The sequence below is a fragment of the Xyrauchen texanus genome, chromosome 4 (genome assembly GCF_025860055.1).
Source record: "Xyrauchen texanus isolate HMW12.3.18 chromosome 4, RBS_HiC_50CHRs, whole genome shotgun sequence".
NCBI lineage: Eukaryota > Metazoa > Chordata > Actinopteri > Cypriniformes > Catostomidae > Xyrauchen > Xyrauchen texanus.
In genome coordinates this window covers 50,588,537-50,610,615 of record NC_068279.1, presented here as the reverse complement: position 1 = coordinate 50,610,615, position 22,079 = coordinate 50,588,537, and the positions used below count along the sequence as shown (strand labels likewise).

Here is a 22,079-nt window from a genome sequence, read left to right as displayed (position 1 = left end):
ACAACTTCCCATATACCCCATTTTTAACAAATTATAAAAAGCCTTAAGATTGCAAACCCCATTAAAACATACTGTGACAACCTAGTAAAAGACTATTTAAACATTTTAAATAGCACTTAAAACACATGTCAAATGAAATTCACAATATTCAACCCAGCCATGCATAGATAAGACTAATTTCTCAATTTATAATTCACCCATCTATATCAATTTATCATACATAACACTTAAAAGTATAAATGTTTGACATGATATTAAATGTGAAATAACATACACACACTTTAGCTTTAAGCCTAGCAGTACCTGAAGTTCACAAACCCTAAGATTAATTGAACATTCTTTTCAATATGCCAGATGCCATTGACAGTTCTGTAACGTGAATCGTACCAAACAGCAATAAACTTTCACAAATTAGCACACCAGAGACATTATTTACTAAAAGTCCAGCTGCTGGCTAAGTGACAGAATAAGGTTTGTCTTTTCACAGACAGAGGGCAGGCATGAGCTACAGTTCTGTGTGTGCATTAGCCAGCACTCATTCAGCATGTGTTTCTCTTTTGCATTACATATGAATAAAAACAAAACAAAAAAACAAATGATGTTTCAAAGGGATCCTTATTCAACCAATAACTTAAGTTAAGGCCTCTTGGTAGCGCTCTAAAAACACAATCATGCTAGTCACCATATTAAAGAACACTAATGTACACAAACTACTGGAGTGAACACAAAATGGTCTACTTTGCACATGGTGCTTCACACATTTTCTAAAAAAGAATGCCTTGAAACTCAGACTTTTAGAAGGGGTACAAACAATTTTGAAAATCAATCATAATTGCAGTGGACAGTGGTAACAAAAGTTATTTTGCACAATATCTCGCACAGACCCACACACACAAAAGTTGCACTTGAAAGCACACGGTTTCACTTCTTTTGACTTTGACTTCTCCCCCCCCCCCCCTTTCCATGTGCATTCCTGCCGGCTGAACGATTTCACTTTCGCAATATTCTCATTTTGGTGCTGCATCTTACACTAGTAAATTAGCTTTAGCTCATCACAATAGTTAACCTTTCTGAAATGGTGAGTGTTTACTAGGGCTGGGCAATATAAACACAGCAACAAAAAAAAAAATCTCAATATTTTTCAGCCATTTGACAATATTCAATATATATTCTGACATTTGTGTGGGAAACCAGGGCATTGTGAGATAGTTGTGAGATGGGAAAGTTGTCATAAGGGCTGTCAGTAACATTAGACTAAAAATTCCAATCACACAAATGTGTTTTCTATAGTTGTTTTTTAATGTATTTTTTTATTTTGCTTTCAAACCACTAGCTTAAACTGCCCTCTTAAAACCCTCTTAAATGAGCATTTGGGTTAGTTTTATTCTTCAAACTATTTTTGTTCATACTACATTCTTAGAACAAGGGTATTTTTTACTAAGTTAAGACTTATTTTTTTTTTTAAGTCGGTTCAAGTTGTCACATGTTTAATTTGTTATAAACATTTATTAATTTAAAATATTTGTTGGCCAAAAAACAAACAAACAATGATTTGATATTTTATATTTCAGTTTCATAAACTGTTTTATTTCATAATTGTTTTACTGAAATAATTGTCACAGTTAGTCCCGGTTTTGCCGATTTGCTCTGAAATGGCTTGTATCTTGCTTATATTTATTTAATATGAAGGACCATCATTTCTACCAAACAGCAATTGAAACCAAGTAGTTTTAAGCTAAAATGCTGTAAAATATCTAGTTAAAAATAATCAAGACATGCTTTCACTTAATGAACAAAAGTCATTTTCATTTATGCGCACCAATATTTCAATACATAGTAATAAACAGCAATATTTACCTGACATTTTTCTGCGTTGATGCAAACAAATCTATTAGAGAATTCACGAACAATGAACTAACAGCATTTTTGTTACTAAAGTTTAAATCAGAGTCTTATGGCTGTCATATTAGCAAGACAAGGAATAATTGCAAACCTTGTCTAATGGCACAGACTTTAGGAAATTTAAAGGCAATAACAAGCACACTAATACAATTTATTGTGATATTCTTAAATTTACCTCGCCACCAAAATAACTGCGAATATACAGTGTAAAGAATATTGGGCACCGCCCAGACTTGGTGTTTTCTATTTCCAAGTATTAAACCAAAATGTAACCTCTCTCTACTCAAATAGAATTATTTGCATTTAAATGTTAGTACTGTGCAAAACAATATGAAAAAGATGGATGAGCAGGACAGGCCTTGATTCATAGCATGTTGCAAACAGTAGAATTTCGAGAATGCAACATCTGGGACTTACTGCAGGGAGATTTGCTTCATTTTTGAAGTTTATCAAGACAAAGTGTTGAATGAGATAAAGAAAAAAGCTGTGTGCTTGTACAGTGATGTGAAAAAGTATTTGCCCACTTCCTGATTTGTTTTATTTTTGTGTATTTTTCATACTAAATTGTTTTAGATCTTCAAATGAGATAAAACATAAAACAAAGGCAACCACAAATAAACTATTTGAGTAAACACAAAATACAGTTTTCAAATATATATATTTTTTTATTGATGCAAAAAGATTATCCAACACCTATATCACCCATGTGAAAATTCAACTTTAGCGGCAACAACTGCAACCAAATGCTTCCGATAACAAGATCAGTCTTCCACAAGGCTATGGTGGAATTTGTCCCATTCTTCTTTGCAGACCTGCTTTAGTTCAGCCACATTGGAGGGTTTTCCAGCTTGAACTGCCCATTTAAGGTCCTGCAACAGCATCTCAAACAGGTTCAAGTCAGGACTTTTATTAGGCCACTCTTAAAAAAACTTCAATTTTGTTTCCTTTTGAGCCATTCAGAGGTGGACTTACTCCTAAAGATCTCCAGTTGCGCTTTAGATTCAACTCACTGACTGGTGACCGGATGTTCTCCTTTAGGATTTTCTGGTAAGAGAGCAGAATTCATGTTTCCCTCAATTATTGCAAGTCACCCTGCCTCTGAAGCAGCTAAGCATCCTCACACCATTCACACTACCACCACCATGCTTGACATTAGGTGTGATGTTCTTTTTGTGGAATTCTGTGTTTGATTTATGCCAGATGTATCTCTGTCTTTCTGAAAGTTCCACTTTCGACAGTTCACAGAACATTCTCCCAAAAGGTTTGAGGATCATCAAGGTGTGTTTTGGCAAAATTCAGAAGAGTCTAAATGTTCTTCTGGGTAAGCAGTAGTTTTCGCCTTGCCACACTTCCATGGATGCCATTTTTGGCCAGTGTCTTTCTAAAACTACAGTCATGAACAGTGACCTTTATTGATGCAAGAGTGGCCTACAGTTCCCTGGATGTTGTCCATGGCTTTCTTGTTACTTCCTGCATGAGTCGTAGCTGTGCTCTTGGAGGAATTTTGGAAGGTCAGCCACTTCTGGGAAGGTTCACTACTGTGCCAATATTTCTCCATTTAGAGATAATTGCTCTCATCGTGGTTCTTTGGAGTCCCAGAGCCTTTGAAATAGCTTTGTAACCCTTTCCAGACTAATGTATTTAAATTGCCTTTTCCTTATCATTTCTGGAATTTCTTTCGACCTTGGCATAGAGTGCTACAGGGTGGGACATTTTAGCCAACTTCATGTTGCTGAAAAAAGTTCTATTTATGTGTTGATTTGATTGAACAGGGCTGGCAGTAATCAGGCCTGGGTGTGTCTAGTCAAGCTGAACCCCATTATGAATGCAGTTTCATAGATTTGGGGATTTAGTAATTAAGGGGGGGAAATACTTTTCACATAGTTGGTATTGGAACTTTTTTGCTTCAATACATAACATTATTATTTAAAAACTGTATTTTGTGTTTAATCGGATTGCTTTTGTTGTATGTTAGATTTTGTTTGAATTTTTGGAACAGTGTAGTATGAGACAAAAACAGAACAAATCAGGATGGGGACAAATACTTTTTCACAGCACTGTATGTGCCTAGACATGTGCCTGTAAAACTTTTGTATGCAAGTACAGTACACAAGTACAGTTTATACTGTATAGACAGCTGTTGTCTTAGGTGAGCGTTTAAATCTTGCATATGATACTGTTGTGTGTGATACCTGGAGCAGTAATTTATTTTTGGGAGAGCAAGGCTCTGTTCCAAAACTTAGCATGATACCTTGCTGCCTACTGACTAGTGTGGCATCCTAAAAGAAACAGTGAAATAGGGACCAATTTGTAACACTCTACATAGGTAGCAACTCTATGCGTCATAGATATTGCGCTTCTTATGCTAAGTGCATGAGACTCGACTCACAATTGATTTTATTAGTTTGGTGTTAGCATGTTGCTAAACTAAAAATCTGATGCTCCATTATGCATTAAAATACATTGCACACAAAAATTGTTGGGTAAAATAGTCAATAAAATAGTGCTTAAATTTAATAATTTTATTAGGGCTGTCACTCTATTAAATGTTTAATCAAATTAATTACATGACGATAATTGATTATTAGTTGTGGATATAATTAACTGATCAAATTAATCAACATTTTCTGAGAAAGGCCCCCAAATAAAGATCTTTTAAAATAAATGTTCCATAGTATATAAAATAATATATAATCCATGGCTAGTTTGTGTTTAAGGATTTAAACTGACACTTACATGAAGAGGTGAAACCATCCAAAATGATTTGAAACCTGCAGACTTTGACCTCTGAGACATCGGTATGGTATCTATTAAGGCTGCAATTTAAGGTTCAAATCGTGATATGGCCTAGGGTGATTACTAAACCGCAAAAGGCTGCATTTTATATAGTCTGCATCTCTAGCGGGTGTGAAACACAGCAATATTCAATGGTGTTTATCATATTACAATTCAAATCGCCTTGTAGGATAGTGAAAGACACCTTTGATACGTCCCGGTTTCCTTCTCTCCTCCTCCGTGCAAAAAATTGCTGAAAGTTAAACCATACTTTCCTTACAGGCCCTAGAGGTCAGTGCAGGTGCATTCAAATTTTCTCCAAGTCGGAGTAGCGCCTCACAATTGATTTAAAGACAGCATTGCATGAGTTATGATGTTGTGTTTTGAGACTCATCAAACTTGCTACACTATTTTCAGAGACTTGGTGGTAGTTTAAACAGAAGCATATAACCCTCACAATGCCTCATTATGGAGGACAGGAGAGTAGGTGCATTCATTTAGTGATTAAAACTGACTGGAACTACCTGTGCGTTAAATGTTTGAATGAACTAATCAGAATGGAGTACTCAGACAGACCATAGTATAAATGTATAAAAAAACACAAAGTTGCATGTACTTCAAGCTTAAATTGCTCTGATGGTCAGACATTTTTTTGTATAATTAATCGCACTAAATTAAAGCGTTAAATCAACAGCCCTAAACTTTAACTATAGTTTTTGGTATTGAGAATGAACAAGTACAGTTATAATTTACATTTCTCTCACTTCACTGGTATTTTTTGAAAAGCTGTAACTTTTTCAGTGTTACATTTTTTCTCTGATCCAAAAACGTTTTGACTGCTGAACCTCTTCGACCTAAATAATTTACATGAAATACCCTCTGATATTTTAAGTAATGTAACCTTTGAAGATATAATTAATTTTACATCATAGCACTTCTTTTTCCTTATTATTGTTATATTTAAATCTAATGTTCTTCTCTTATAATATTTATACATTATATTTTTATTTAATTCACCATTGACATTTCTATTTTAATTTAAAAAAAAATAATGTATTATTTAACCATTTATTGATGTAAATATGATTCTCAATCTGGTTTTCCAATTTTTCTTCTAGTTGCTGTTCATTATTTTAATTATATTTCATTTACTTTGTATTATCATTGGCATGGCAAATGGGTGAATGGATGGATGGAATTTGCTGGTATCATATAACAAATTTTACGAAAAGAAAATGATATAAGTAAGCGCTATTTATCTATCTATCTGTTCAGAGAGTTTCGTTTTAAATGGATTACTTTCTTCATTTGTTTTCTAGCATCAGTTCTATGATACCAGCTAATTCATCAATATGCCATGCCAATGATAATTAGAAGTAAATATAATTAAAATAATGAACAGCAACAAGGAAGAAACATTTGAACACCAGATTGCAAATCATATTTACTGTATATCAATAAATGGTGTTGGCTCAACTTTACTCTTACAATAAAAGAATGTGTATGTATTAATATTTCAGTTTAAAATTTAAGAGAGGAGAGATATCCAGAGGAATGATGCTGAGCCTTATGATGAGGAAGCTGTCTGTCATGTTAAACCAATCAGGTCAGAGTAAACTGGTCAAGGTAAACCTCATTGATTGGTTACTAGAAGCAGGTAGACCCGCCTTCCCTCTTGCGCTTGCAAAACGCTTTTCAGGGAGAAATTTGTGTCAAAAGTGTGAGCGCACCAAAAGGGAAAACCGAACAATGTATATAGGATTATTTCTGGAAATATTTATGCCACAAACAAATGTAATTTACACATTTGCAGTAGTTTATTTTACCTTATGCTTGCAACTTGATTTGCACCTTTACAAAACCTTCTGTGCAAATGCAATATATTTTTACGCTTGCAATTTTATTTACGCTTTCACAAATTTTGCTCTGCACATGCAAATCATTTAGGCACTATTTTACCTTCATAATTTTCTCACCGTCAGAACACTTTCTAGCACTCGCTCTCTCTTTCATGCACACAAATACGCAGCGCAAGCAGGGAGAGAGAGAGAGAGAGAGGGGAAGAGAAGCCGCATACACACAAGGATTTTTAAAAGTACAATTTACATGCTTAGTTTCAGTTGTGTTCATTCTTGTTTTTTACATGTCAAATGATGGACAACAATTGGAATTAACCATAAGCGACCCACCCAGCCAAACACAGCAACATTGGCTCAACCAATGCTTTAAGTTGGTAAAGATAACACTATCTTTTTGTTCTATCATCTTTTACTTAAATTTTTTGTATTTGCTTTATTGTCACATCACTTGACAAGGGTGTACAAGCAGTGGAAATATTATGTGCATAGATCACAGCAGCGATTCAGGAAAATATTTAAAAATATTTGAAAGTGTATCAGCAGATGGAAACAGTATTCGGAAAGCTGATGAAAAACAATGTATTTTTGCATATCCATTCAGTGGTGCTAGTGGCACAGAAATTACACACTTATATTTAACTACGGTTGTTGCAATAACTATGCTGCCAAACTTGTCAAGCTGTCATGTTGGGAGCACTCCTATGATGCCTTAAAATGCTGCCTACGTAGGCAGCTCACTAGGCTTTAGAACAGGGCCTACGTCTGCACTTTTCACTTGTGGAAATGTTTGCTATATGAAAAGTGTGTGTGTGTGTGTGTGTGTACACTCAGTGGCCACTTCATTAGGTACACCTGTACACCTGCTTAACAATGCAAATTATGTGGCAGCCACTCATGCATAAAAGCATGCAGACATCGTAAAGAGGTTCAAATATTGTTCTAACCAAGCATCAGAATGGGCAAGAAATGTGATCTAATAATGTTGCTGATTGTTGGTGCCACCTGGGGTGGTTTGAGTATCTCAGAAAGTGCTGATCTCCTGAGATCTTCAAGCACAACAGTCTCTAGGGTTTATAGGGAATGGTGTGAAAATGTCTTGTTAATGAGAAAGGTCAGAGAAAAATAACCAGACAGACTCATGCTGACAGGAAGGTGAAAGTAACGGATAGATTTATACATTTTCAGAAGAAAATGTGATGGTGCTTGCCTGAGCAAAACTTGCCTACACAGTGAGGTGTTGTGGGTAGAAAATGTGAACAGTGTGGAGCAGGAGTGCATGATTTTGACATGAGCAATTAATAGTATAACACATGTTAACAGGCCAAATTGCAATAGCACATCAGCAATAATTCAACAACGTGTTAAACACAGTGTTTTAGAATTCAGAATGAAAGAAAGATGCAATTTGTGGAATACTGGTTAGACACCGATCAAAATTACAAAATGTTTTGAGAAAATTAATGACGAACGTGATGGGGCAACCAAAGATTTGTGGAATTTAAAAAGACTTGTGTGGAGAAAACAGCAAGGTTACAACTGTAACCCTGGTTCTCTGAAAGGAGGAAATGAGGCTCTGTGTCATTTACTGACACTATGGGGTATCTCCACAGGAATAACTAGTATCCTATCTCTGAAACTTCGAAACCTTGAGATATTCGGCCCTCATAGCCAAGATTCAGTAGCGCGGACAGCATACGCAGCGTTTCATTCCCTCCATCAGGGGACCAAGGTTACAGTCATAACCTAATCATTCCCCTTCAAGACAGTCATTTTGAAAATACAATCATGCCATGCTACTACTTCGCACGTGCAATGATGCCTACTCACCAATGGGGTAGTTAGAGCACTGACTGATTCTCCTCTTGATATCATAATATGAAGGGAGGAGCAAAATGATGAATGGATGAGATATGGAGATGACGTTAACCGATTCTGGTAGTGCAACATCGCAAGATATTTGAAATCAATAATATGTGTGAATATGCATATAAATCACTAGCCAGATGGGTAGTGGAAATTTATATAAATCGACCGCTGACTGTGGTTTATGGGATGACCATATATAAAAAAGATAGTTTAGTATAGTGTAGATAGGTAGTATAGCAGCGCAATACACAGATTAACTCTCCTTCAAAAAAGCACTTGGGAAGAGACAGAGGTGACATCCAATTTATAAAACTTAGCAAAGGTGCTGAGGGAATCCCAACCTGCAGCTAGGCAGATGTCTTCTAAGGAAACAGCATTAGGCCGTGCCCATGAAGAGGCCATGCCTCTAGTGGAGTGAGCTTTCACAACAAGTGCTCTATTAACTAGGGGAACTATAGGCGGTTGGGCCATTTTGGCGCAATACTTGAAGTGAACGGGAGGGAATGTATACTTGCATCCCACTGGCCATTTGTGGGCTACAGCATCCAGGCCCAGCAGAGCATGAGTCAGGGAGTACCACAAGCTACAATGCATTGTCTCTGGAGATGCATACAGATCCATTTTGGCTTCCCTAAATAGATCCCATTTCATCAGAACTGTCTGAGGGCAAATTCTCCATTCTCCTTGTAAAACACCCTGCTGCGAGTGCAAATCCGACCCATGGTTTAGGTGACCTAGAACATGCGTAGCACGTATCGATAGATGTTTCTTGCACCAGAGAAGCTGATGTGCCCAGTTCATCATTGGGCACAATCAAACTCCCCCTTGGCAATTTATGTATGCCACAACCACCATGTTGTCAGTTCTGATCAGTACATGAAAACCCTGTCCGGTTGGCTAAAGAACAATCAATGCTAGATATACAACAAGTTGTTCTAGACAATTTATGTGCCAGATCTGTCCAGGAGTCAAATGCCGGACGTCTGTTGTTTTTGAAGCATCTGTTCTGACCACTTTGCATCTGGATACCTGACCGAGTGCCATACCAAATGTGGTAGAATGCATCTTCCAAATGGCTAATGTAGCTAGACAGTGCCATGATACCATAAGACTTAAGTGACCATGTTGGCATGAATGAGGAGAAAATGCCATTGACATGAGGCGGCATAGCTTTGGTCGATCTTCTTGAGCATCAAGCTGGAAATGCCTGGAAGATGGTGCCATGCATCTGTGAAATGAGCTAGATGTCACAGGGGGGCTCCTTTTCATGCACATACAATTGCAACAGGGCACTTTGCCTTATTGGAACATGACACTTTTTTAGGATATAGGATAAACACAAACAGTTCTGCAAACATCTCATCAATCCCAACAATAGATGGGATACAGTTTGTGCAATAGATCTTATGCAGTTGATGAACTGTGGCTTGTAGCAAAACCTTGTTCCTGGCTCACGACAGCGAGGAAAACGAGATGGCTATTAGGTGACATGGAGGTGTCTAAAATATCCATGTTTCAATAGTGGAAGTCTCCTGGCATGTCACCAAAAATAGTAAAAGCAGGCAGAACCGTCCTGCATTAGGGAGTAAATGTTGTACTGCGTTCCCAGCTCCCAGCGGCAGGTTAACTGGATGCTTGTTAATGGGTACCGCTAAGTCATAGTCATAATAAGTTGTTTGTGCAACCCTGGAAAGAACGCCACCAGTGGTGAAACTCAGAGGTTGGCCAACAAGGAGAACACAATTCGCCATTTATTTTTTTCAGTGTCAGATGCCACTTTGTACCATTTTCCCGCCCGCAGGGGGAAGTGCCTCACCTGAGCACATACATATGTCACTAATGAAGCCAAGTTACAAATTATCCCTAATATAAACACCACCATGATTGACTGCAGCTAGCCGGAGCAAGCCGTTAGTCGCTATGGAAACAGGTGAGGATGGAAATGGAGATGGGGAGTGATGCAGGCTAAAGTCGGCAACAATCACCCCCAAATTCTCAGCGTTCTGAATGCTATCATCACTAGTTATAGGTAGGAGATGGGACCGCCGTTAGCTTCCTCAGAAGCAAGCTGAGAGTGAAGGACTTTGAGAATCATGCACTTGCAATAAACACAAACAATGCACAAAGTGCTGTGTGCCTGACAGGGATAAATGCAAACAATGTAACATCTTCCTCATCATCTCTGCCGAATGTGACTATATCACATTCTACGTGTGTGAATGTGTCCCACACGTAGATCTGCTTTACATGGAGGAGAGAAGAAACACAAGGCATGAGCTGGTAACAATTCATCCTCAAACTCTCAGTTCTCTATGCCTGTCCTCACCCGCCTCCCTTGTGTTGTCCCTCGGGAGCCACAGGAGTATGGCAGGAGGAGAGGGGACCAGCTTCGGGTTTCAGAACAAATGTGAGCAGAGACCAAAGCATTTTGAGTTTTATGCACCCTCAATAAACTGAACCAAACTCGGCGAGCATTGTCAACGATTGCTCTGTCCAGGCAATCACAGAGCTAGCACAGATGGGTGAAGCCACATGATATATGGAGGAGAGGAGACACGGAAGGGTGGGCTGGCAAAAAATCCTCCTCAAATCTCCATGCTCAATTCCTCGTCCTCATGCGCCTCCCCCATGCTGTTCCTCAGAAGCTGCACTAGGAGTATAGCGGGAGAAGGGGATGGGTTCGGCTTCCAGAATGAAAACGAGCCGAGAGCAAAGCGTCTTGAGTGTCATGCACTCAATGAACTCAATCAGTCTTGATTAGCGCCGTTTCACATAAAAACAGCACGCGTGCCCATCAAATAGAGGGATATATCACTCATAGGTGGGAAACATTAGCAAAATGCAGTCATGAAAAAGATGTCATTAAGCAAACATCTCTTTCAGATGCTTGTGAAGAGTATACAAATACACACAAACACAATCAAGCAGTTATATTTGTTCAGAAAATTACAATTACTCAAGGATACTTTCTGTTGAGGCACAACAAGATGTTGAAATAATCCTCTCGCTGGTAAAGCACTGAATAAAATCCATGCACTGTCACAATGGCAAAGCGTCAATAAGCAGTGATCGCTATTTAAAAAAAGCAGAAGAAAAAACAATCCACCCGCTGAGAGGATGTGTCAAATTTTGATGGCAAATCCAATAGAAAACTCCAGTTGACATGTAGAGTATGTAGAGGGATATCGCAACCGTAAAGGAAACAATTCTGATGAGATAGCACTGTGTCCACCAAAGGAGGCAGAGCACAACGCCATATCTGCCAATTAAAATTAGCATGATTTAAAAAAATTTCAGAAGTAGTATACCCATAGTGTCATCAAATGACCCAGTGTCGAAATAACCAAATTAAAAATTAACCATGGGAGAAAACAATGTTTCTTTAACCCATGGAAACAAAATTTACAATGGGTAATAAGTCATTTCTCATCACTCTATTACATCCTTCACAAAAACTCACTTTACAACTCACATTTGGTGTCCCTCTGTGAAAATTTCACCCAGAAAATGGGGCTCCAATATGCACTTCCTCCAAAAATAAAATTATCCTGCTTCTGCCACTGGGGGCACTGTTTAGAATTTTGTGAAGCAGAGAAAACATTTAGCTCAAGACAAGTCAACCTATTGTTTCACTGTAAGATTAGACTTGAGGAATCATGCTGTACCACAAATGGTGGTGGAAAAGTAAAATGAACATGCTGCAGTTTGATGTTTACATTTGTGACTATTTTGCACCAAAAAGCTTCATATTGTAGCCAACTCGCAGTGACTAGTCACAGAAGCTACATTTTCAAACTGATTTGAAATCTGGCCTCTAAGTCGACAGGTGCACACCCCGTCCCGACAAGCAAGAGAGCAGCAAGGACCAAGAGCCAATGAAATAATGAGAGAGTGAAAGAGCGATGCATAGGAAAGCAAAAATGTTCCATGTTCTATTCAAATCAGTGTAAAACTTCCACAAGCCCTTCCCCATGTTGTTTGTGGAGATTAAGAATTAACTTTAGTGTTACTATGTGCTAGAATTTGTATGAGAAATGAATTTTGGGATTGTAAGGCTCACCAAAATCAGATAGTATAAGGAATATCTGGTAGGGTAAAAATTTTGCATAAATAACAAGAACATGAAATAACATGAGTATTGTTGTAACATATTCATACTGCAGCAGAATACAGCAGTCAGTACGTCTTACTGTGTTGCAATAATAAAAAGTCTGTACTACAAATGTAAATAAGCATAAATGTAGTACTATCATGATGCATGCAATATTTTTCAAAGTATAGTACTATATTTTTTGCATTGCACTACTTGAAAGAGAATTCTATTTTTTTTTTTTTTTGCATTACAGTAATGAGAATAAGGGGGAAATGTCATGTGTTTTGTTTCCTTCAAAGGAACAGTTCACCAAAATGAAAATTGTCCTCACTTACACATCCTCATGTCATTCCAAACCCACAACTGTCCACAAGACTTTCATTTCATGGAAAAGATGAGTTTGGACAATCTACAAAATATCTCATTTTGTGCTTTTATGAGTTTCTAGCAAAAGATAGAAACTCATATGGGTTAGAAACAAAATGAGGGTGAGTAAATGAACACAATTTCCATTAAGGTGTGAACTACCTCTTAAAGCAAAATATAATTTGCAAGTCATCACATTGCTACACAAGCTTAATAAAGCATCTCAGAGTTATTCAAAATGAAAGAGCTGCTCAAAAATATAGATATTTTTTGTATGAGGTTAGTGAATGCAAGCTTGACAAACTCACAGTCTGATGGTGTTCTGTTGGTAATTGTATGTATGTGGGCGTGTTTGTGTATCAGGCTGGTGAAGAGGCACTGGTTAGATGCTACAGGTTGCTGGTGGTAGTGGTGCAGTGGCACAGATCAGTAGTTAGCCACTCATTTCATCTCGATGCGGCCACAATTTAACCTCACTCAGAATCTTCAATATCGTCCTGCAAGAGGAAGCATAGAGAAAACAATGAAGTCATGCCTGCTTTCAGAGACAAAATGTTTAACGTGGGTGTAATTAAATTATGCATATATGTATTCCAAGCACTCGACAAGCATCAAGATCCCACAAATGACAGCAGAAAAATAGGGCTACACAATTAATAAAAAAAATAATAATTTAAATCGTAAAATGGGTCACAGGTCTGTTCTGATTGGATTGCAGAGAGCAGGGAAAAATAATTTGTAATGCCATTCAATTAATTTAATATATAATCTGCATGTGCTGCACGCTTATAAGTGAGTTTGTGAAACCGGTTGCTCATACACTGAAAACACTGAATCATGATCATCACGCACACTCTATGCTAGCTGATTATAGAGAGCAGGGTACTCGTTCACTTTGAAGCATGCAGCACATAGACTATATATTTATTTAATTAAATTGCAGGCTTTTACGGTTTAATAATCAAACTGGGCAATAAAGATGCTTATCCAGAGGTGAGAAAGTACAGTCAGAATCTATGAATGGGCTTTACTCAGTTTTCTACCACAATGAAAGTTTGATTTAAACCTTATCATTAAATCATGCAATCTTATTTCTAAATGACAAAGATTCAGCTTTGTAGGTTAACATTCCAGTGGCATGCCTACGTAAGGTGGTAAAATTTAAGCTTTAAATTCACTTCAAGATACGTTTTTAAAGGGTGAAGTTCTTTTTAGCATGATATGGCATCTAAAAAAACAGAGCTCTTGCACGAGATGCTGAATGAACTTAGAAACGCAATGCCAAAGACGTTAGTCTGGCACAATGGTTCCCAAACTGCAGGGTGCCACAACGACTGGCAAAGGGTGTCACAAAATCTCTGCTCAGTTCAATATTTTAATAGCTACCGACACTAAAACATACTGGTGCCATGCACTGTTTGATTTCAGCTGGCTACTTTTAAACACTCACATGCGTGTGTGCCCATACACTTGTGTCCAGTGATGAATGCAGCTGTGTGCATGAACAGCCAAATTATCTTTTTTAGTCAAAACGCCCCTCTTGATGTGCTATTAATATAAACACAGCTGCTTATATCCAAGCAGATGGGACAAAAATCTTATATTTCAAAATATTGGACCTGTGCGAAGTGTATATGCAGCCTAATATCCCTGCTGCTCTCTATTAGAGGCATTCAGACATTCTGACTGCATCAAAGTAGTTTTAATGTATATCTAATAATCACACATTAATGACTGTCAATAATTTAAAAAGTTTTATTTAGGTATTTAATTACTTTTTAATGTTTTTATATCAGTTTTATAATTTTAAATGTATAATTGCTACTGTTACTGAAAACTTAAATCACTGTTTACTCTGTTCTCTATTCTACTTCCTACTTTTTGTTTATTGCATCGTTCAAATGGACTGGAACAAAGATTTTGTCAGAAACTTTATTAAATTACATGTTAGTTTCTTTAGTAGCCTAATGCTCAGGTTTTGTAAATCACTGAAATATTTGTTTTTTCTTCAAAATTTTAAAAAGAATCGTGATCTTTATTCTAAGCTAGTTTATGTAGTATATTTACTGTAATACATATATAATTATATTTAAGCAATATTTCACATCTGTGATGCTCTGTGCAGCACTTTATTTGACAACAATAATGCCAAAGTTGTTTTTAGATTGTGCTGTGAGGATCTATATAAAAGCACTTCATTTGATAAAAATTTGAATAAAGGAAAAGAGATTTTAAGCCCCAATACATTCATCTGTAACTTTGGCATCCAGAACTTTGGCATCAACTCCATGCAACATAATACACCACAAAAACATCTGATCTTTCGTCATGTGCCACTGCCTTCATATAAAAAAAAGCACCAATCCCCCAACCTTTACACTTTCATGAATGTGAACCTACGTGAATGTGAACCTATGAAAGAGGAAGGAGTGTGAAACTTCCAGAACCAAGCTGCCATGGTTCGGGACGTTTTTTTCCTCATTCAATTGCTCCATAGATATTTCCATAGAAAATTCATCAATACAGAGTTCAAAGCCAAGAAACCAAACTAACCAGCTCTGAAATAAACCACAAAATTCAAACTTTGATTTGAAGCAAAAATGTATATGAAAATAAAATAAGACAGAAGGTATAGACTTGTAATTTATAATCTTGTATGAGGGAATGAACTGCATATAACAGGAAGCCTTGCATATACAAGATATAAGCAGTTTACTGACTTATCAATCTCAATGCTTCATGGGAGCGGGCAGTTGCTGCAGTGCCCTTTCCAAATTTTTTGTTTCCACAGTAACAGTGAATTCTCTGATTGGTGGAGCTCCCTTTAGGATCAGGGACAAAAATCAATTCAAGGAACGAAAACTAAAATAAATAAATAAAACATTTTTTTTTTTTGACAGAACGTGACCGAAAACAGAAACAATGTTCCGGTTCAATTGTTCCGGAGTGTGAATGTTTTTTTTTTTTTTTTTTGTTGGTAACAGTTAATAATGTTATATATATATATATATATATAAACAAAAGGCCAAAGGGTTTATCACAGTACTTTTTAGGAATTAGACCACTTCCTGTTGTCCGAAAAAAATTATTTTTAGTTGAACATGATAAGCATTGGCTTTGATTCTGAAGGAAACCACTGCATCAACATTTTTTTGCCTAATTTCACGTTTGTATGTTGCTTTCCTTGACCTGAAGACCTTTTTAACATCAATATATAATTACAACATATAAATGCATGGTTAATCCAGATTCAAAGAGGTAAGGCTGCACAGTTAATCGAAATAAAATCAAAATCACGGTATGACTTTCTGCGATTATTAAACCGCAAAGTGCAGTGATTTCATTATATATACACACAAATATATACACACACACACACACACACACACACACACACATATATACATACATATACATATACACACACACACACACATATATATATATATACACACACACACACACACACACACACACACACACACACACACACACACACACATATATACACACACATATATATATATATATATACACACACATATATACACACATATATATATATACCAATGTCATGTGCAATACATAAATATATTATTTTTGTATAATAAATAATATTAATCAATAAAATATTTTATTACTACAATAACATATATTCAAGTTGACTGGGTTCTAAAAAGTTAAAACGATGAATAGAGACAGCATCACAAAGTGGACAAATCAGGTACAATTTGAAAATGAAGAAGACAGTGTTACACACTCTCTCTCTCTCTCTCTCTCTCTCTCTCTGTGTTTTATTTATTTATTTGTTTGTGGCTGAAGTGAAATTGATCTGAGTTTTTTCTTTTTAAGAGGACTCAAGTGTGAGCCCTCAATGAGTAGCCCAAACCTATTTATTGGCAGTAGAACATGGGTACAATTTTGGTAAAAATGCAATTACTTACTATTTTTGTGTTTATCATATCACAGTTCAAACCGCAATATGACTTTTTGTCCAAATCATGCAGCCATAATAAGAGGTAAAAAGTAAGTTTCTCAGCAGTTTTAAAGTCTTGTTTTCTAGTCTAATAACATGTGATGCATTAATACAGATTTTATGCTGCCAGATTTTGACTGAGAAGCAGACCTGTAATTCAAATTAAATTATTGTGACGTTTACGTGAGTGTGTGCGTGGGTGCAGTATAGAGAGATTTAAGCTATTCATTGATTTTAGATGGCAGTTGTATATTTGAAATGGGATTGTTTTCCAGACCAGGTCATTTGTTTCTCATGTGAGATCTGGTAACACTGCAACTGACACAGCCTTCGCACTGAATACTGTCATTTTAAAAAAGAACTTTATCAACCGTTCTTTTATTTCCATCTAACCGGTTACCATTTCGGAAAGGATACCGCGGAGCACCTGTGCCGAAATGAAAGAATACAGATCTGCCCAGAACAAACTGAAATTAAAAACGTTTTTAAAAGTAGTCCTTGTTCAGGAATGTGTAATATAGATCTTAAATATGAATTTGCCTATCAACACACTTGTGGCTTCTAAAGTGCAACATATCATCACTTAACAATCGTTATAATCGTCTTTGTTCAAATGTTTATGCGTTGTTGTTAAAAATCAATATGTCTTTGGAGAAAATAAATGAGATTTTTACTGGAGGCAGTAAGGCTATCACACAGAACCTCGAGTGGACACACTTCACCACCAATTACAGGGTCAAACTGTGCCGAAGGAGAAATCAAACACTCGCTGGGCCAGGTGTTATTATGGAAGACAGGGATGAAAGAATGGTCAGCCTGCCACAGACACACCCATCCTTCCCATACCACACCACAACTCATCACATTCGTATTCTACACACATTCATATTCATATTTTAAGTACCTGCTCTCTCTGAGGGAAAGGGAAGTGAGTCTGTTGATTTATTTAACTTAGCCTATTTTATTCCATTTAAATTCAGACACTGATCATGTGAGGCTATGAGCTAATATCCACTCAGCTCTGTTAGGAATAGCGTAGTACCAAACTACTCAAACTATTTTTGCAATATGTGGACAGAATGTATATTTTCAGTATGTGTGGAATACTAAGATGACATAGCTAACCAACAAAACCTTAGTATAATTCGGAGGCATAATGCGAGAATATCTGTAGAAATACACTGCAATAGTATATATTGTAATACTCTATATATGCTACTGAAATACTATACTAACCAAAATGTAAGGAGCTAGACATGACCATTGCCAAAAGTAAAAAAAAAAAAAACACAATTTATAAAAAATGTAAAATAACACCATATTTACTTTTTAGACGATAGCTTGGAGCATTCGCTGAATTATTCATGCAAGTGCGTAGTACTGTCGTGGAATATTGAAGTCTTATTCCCTCTTTGCAAGAAAACTCTTTAAGTCAAGGAGTTCCAGATGTCAAAGGTTAGGCTTTATTGAGAAAAACAACAAAACTGAGATGCCAGCTGTTCATCTGACTATCCCATTCCAAACTCTCATTTTTATACATTTCTGTTTTCCTCTTTTACCCTATAAGCACACATTCTTGTTATCTTAGCCAATGGTGCTTCCCCACCTTTTCTGTTTGCCACCATTATTTAGCAGACCTTCTGGCTTCTTTCTAAAAGTGGAATCCTGGCAACCAGTCAATTTTTATTAAGAATTCTATGTAAACAGTATAGATTAGTTTAAACATAATAGAGTAGCTTGACTAATGATTTTATCAACTAGTACTTGTGGAATGCTTTCTTCACTGTGTGCAATTCTATATTGCTGAACGTACATTTTAGGTATGCTAAGACATGCTAAGCATATGTAGCATAGCATAGTCATGTAGGCCATGCAGCCTTGTGTACATTTTCCTGGTGTACATTAATGGTTTATATAATGCCCAGGCTACTCTATACAAACATCTTTTCTATGTTTAATACAAATATACAACAGTACATGTTGTGAGTGCACTATACTCTGTACTGCATTTAAACATGTAGTGAGGTCAAGCCATGTGACAACATTGTACCATATTTGAAACATATATTGTTGCACATACTACCTTTATGTCAGAATGATTGTACACTCAAAAAACATTTTAGCCTATTATTAAGATGTATCCATTTCAATTGAATACAAATTTCCATCTAATTGAATTGAATTGTTTTTGTAAGATTTGTACATTTTATTTTGTTAAAGATTAGGCAATTAAATTAGATGGAAATTTGTTATTCAATTGAAATGGATACATCTTCAAAATAGGCAAAAATATTTTTTTAGTGTATTTACAAAATGACTGCAAATGAACACCACCACAATGTCATATATACCAGCGTAAAAATGATTTTGTTCGAGCATGTCATTTTAAGAATCACATCTGAATTAAATTAATTTTCATAATACGTTGTAAATAAGGAATGTCAACAGTAATCTTTAGTTTGCACACATTTTATGTTCTGTTCATAAAGCATAATGATTATGCTTGCAGAAAACACCAGTTTATGAGGCAACAGGCTCGATTTACAAAACTACATTGACCTAGTTTAACTTCTGTGGAGATGTGAGAATAATAATTAAAAAAAATACATAAAGCATAAATTACACACCATTTTATTACATTAGCCTTAATGAGCATTCTGTGATCCAACAGTGATCATTTTATTCGTTTTTTTATTAGTTCGTGTTTTTATTTATTAGTTTTTATTAGTTCGATTTAGTTAATTTTTCATTGTCAAATTCATAAATTTTAGTAGATTTAACATATTTTAGTAGATGATAATTCGCAAAATGACAACAATGTGATTCACACTAAAGCAGACCAAATTTTATCCAAATATTTAAATATTTTGTACAATTATGTTTGTATTGTGGATATAGCTGATAAATATTAAAAAAAAGTGGGAAAGTGCCCAACATACTCTGACTGAACTGTTTGTATAAATTATTTCTAGATTTGTCTGGCTTTATTAAAAAAAAAAAAGAAAAAAAAAAAAAAAAACGTATTAGTGCATTGTTAATATCTTGCAGTATTATTTTTTTCTCATCATATTTTTATCAACATTATGTTTTAATTAAAACCGTTTGATTATCGTCATGATGCATCTTTTTCCGTCTCATCTTTGTATCACTGACAAAATACTATTATACTATTTGGATACTATCTGGCCACTTTTTTTCATGAAAATGAAATACAATTGGTGTTGTCATATTTCAAAATGACAAATAAAGAACTATGTATCATGAAAGTACTCCACATTACTTTTTCCAAGCCCTCTGAAGCCATATGATATGTTTGTGTGATAAACAGACTGAAATTTAGGTAGTTTCTCCACAGCTATGGCTTTCATGTCAAATATGGCACAATTGATTTCACTGATGTTTGTCATGAGACACGCAAGAACCACTAACCACACATTTTTGTAGTTCATGTCATTTTGTTGTCCATTTCAGAGCTTCGGCAGAGGGGAACATTATCAATAATTAAACCATTTAAATTTCAGTTCCTCACACAATGCTATCCTATAGTTTGAGAAGACTTTGATGATTCTTATGAAAGCTGTCAGCAGGGCTCCAGACTGCGAATAAAATGGTTGCAAATGCGAAAATTATTTATTGCGACTTTATTTAAAAATGTAGTCGCCATTGGCGACCGTGGGGTTGTGTGCGTTTACATGCCGTTTCGTCAAGATATCATCTTGTGAGTTATTGAATACATCTTTTGTGTGCGGACCAGTTTGTCTCGCACCACTTCTCACTCGTTCTTTTGTGACGCAACAACAACAAATCCAGCGTGAGGGTGTCGTGGCCAAATGGCTCTTTTGAAACAGACCTTTTTAATGAATCACCAGAAAAGAACTGAGGGTTTGAACTCAGGAGCTCAGGGTAACAGTTTGAATCAGATTCACTTTCTCAACGAATCAGCCTTCAGTGATCTCACAAAAGGAAGTGCAGACATTTCAAAATAAGAGTCCCATGCGTATTTCAGGCTTCTTTATAATTAAAAGTCTCGTATTGTGTACCACTTTTTATCTTTATTGATTGGGATTGGAGTAGCACAATAAACTGCATCTGGGATTTCATTCAATTTGCACTCTTGTAGTCGCTGTGTCTGGGCCATCAGGTAACAGTAAAAGACTAATGTAATATTGTAAAACAATGTATATACTGTGTGTGTGTATATATTTATATATACATAAACTAAGCAAAAACGAAACGTCCCTTTTTCAGGACACTGCATTTTTAAGATAATTAAAAAAAAATTATAATTTATAAAAATCCAAGTAACTTTACAGATCTTTATTGTAAAGGGTTTAAACAACGTTTCCATGCTTGTTCAATGAACCATAAACAATTAATGAACATGCACCTGTGAAATGGTCGTTAAGACACTAACAGCCTACAGACGGTAGGCAGTTAAGGTCACAGTTATAAAAAACTTAGGACACTAAAGAGACATTTCTACTCTGAAAAACACCAAAAGAAAGATGCCCAGGGTTCCTGCTCTTCTATGTGAACGTACCTTAGGCATGCTGAATGGAGGCATGAGGACTGCAGAAGTGGCCAGGGCAATAAATTGCAATATCCGTACTGTGACAGCGCTACAGGTAGACAGGAAGTACAGCTGACCGCTCTCGCAGTGGCCGACCACGTGTAACAACACCTGCAAAGGATCTGTACATCCAAATATCATACCTGTGGGACAGGTACAGAATGGCAACAACAACTACCCGAGATACACAAGGAATGCACAATCCCTCCATCAGTGCTCAGACTGTCCACAACAGGCTGAGAGATGCTGGACTGATGGCTTGTTGGCCTGTTGTAAGGCAGGTCCTTACCAGACATCACCGGTAAAAACATCGCATATGGGCACAAACTCACCTTCGCTAGACCAGACAGGACTGGCAAAAAGTGCTCTTTACTGATGAGTCGCGCTTTTGTCTCACCAGGGGTGATATCAGACTCACGTTTATATGAGCGTTACACCGAGGCCTGTACTCTGGAGCGGGATTGTTTTGGAGGTGGAGGGTCCGTCATGGTCTGGGACGGTGTGTCACAGCATCATCGGACTGAGCTTGTTGTCACTGCAGGCAATCTCAACACTGTGCGTTACAGGGAAGACATCCTCCTCCCTCATGAGGCTCATCCTGACATGACTCTCCAGCATGACAATGCCACCAGCCTTACTGCTCGTTCTGTGCATGATTTACTGCAAGACAGG

The 22,079-nt window shown here is 36.5% G+C and overlaps 1 protein-coding gene across 2 annotated transcripts in view; it reads right to left on the bottom strand.

The window, feature by feature from the left end:
• Positions 1 to 22,079, bottom strand: part of LOC127643121 (zinc finger and BTB domain-containing protein 20-like) — a 96,609-nt gene that overhangs the window by 10,583 nt on the left and 63,947 nt on the right. For both annotated transcript variants that reach the window (XM_052125701.1, XM_052125702.1), the window contains exon 2: positions 13,170 to 13,358. The gene's annotated coding sequence lies outside the window, so the exon portion shown is untranslated. The remainder of the gene's footprint in view (positions 1 to 13,169; positions 13,359 to 22,079) is intronic.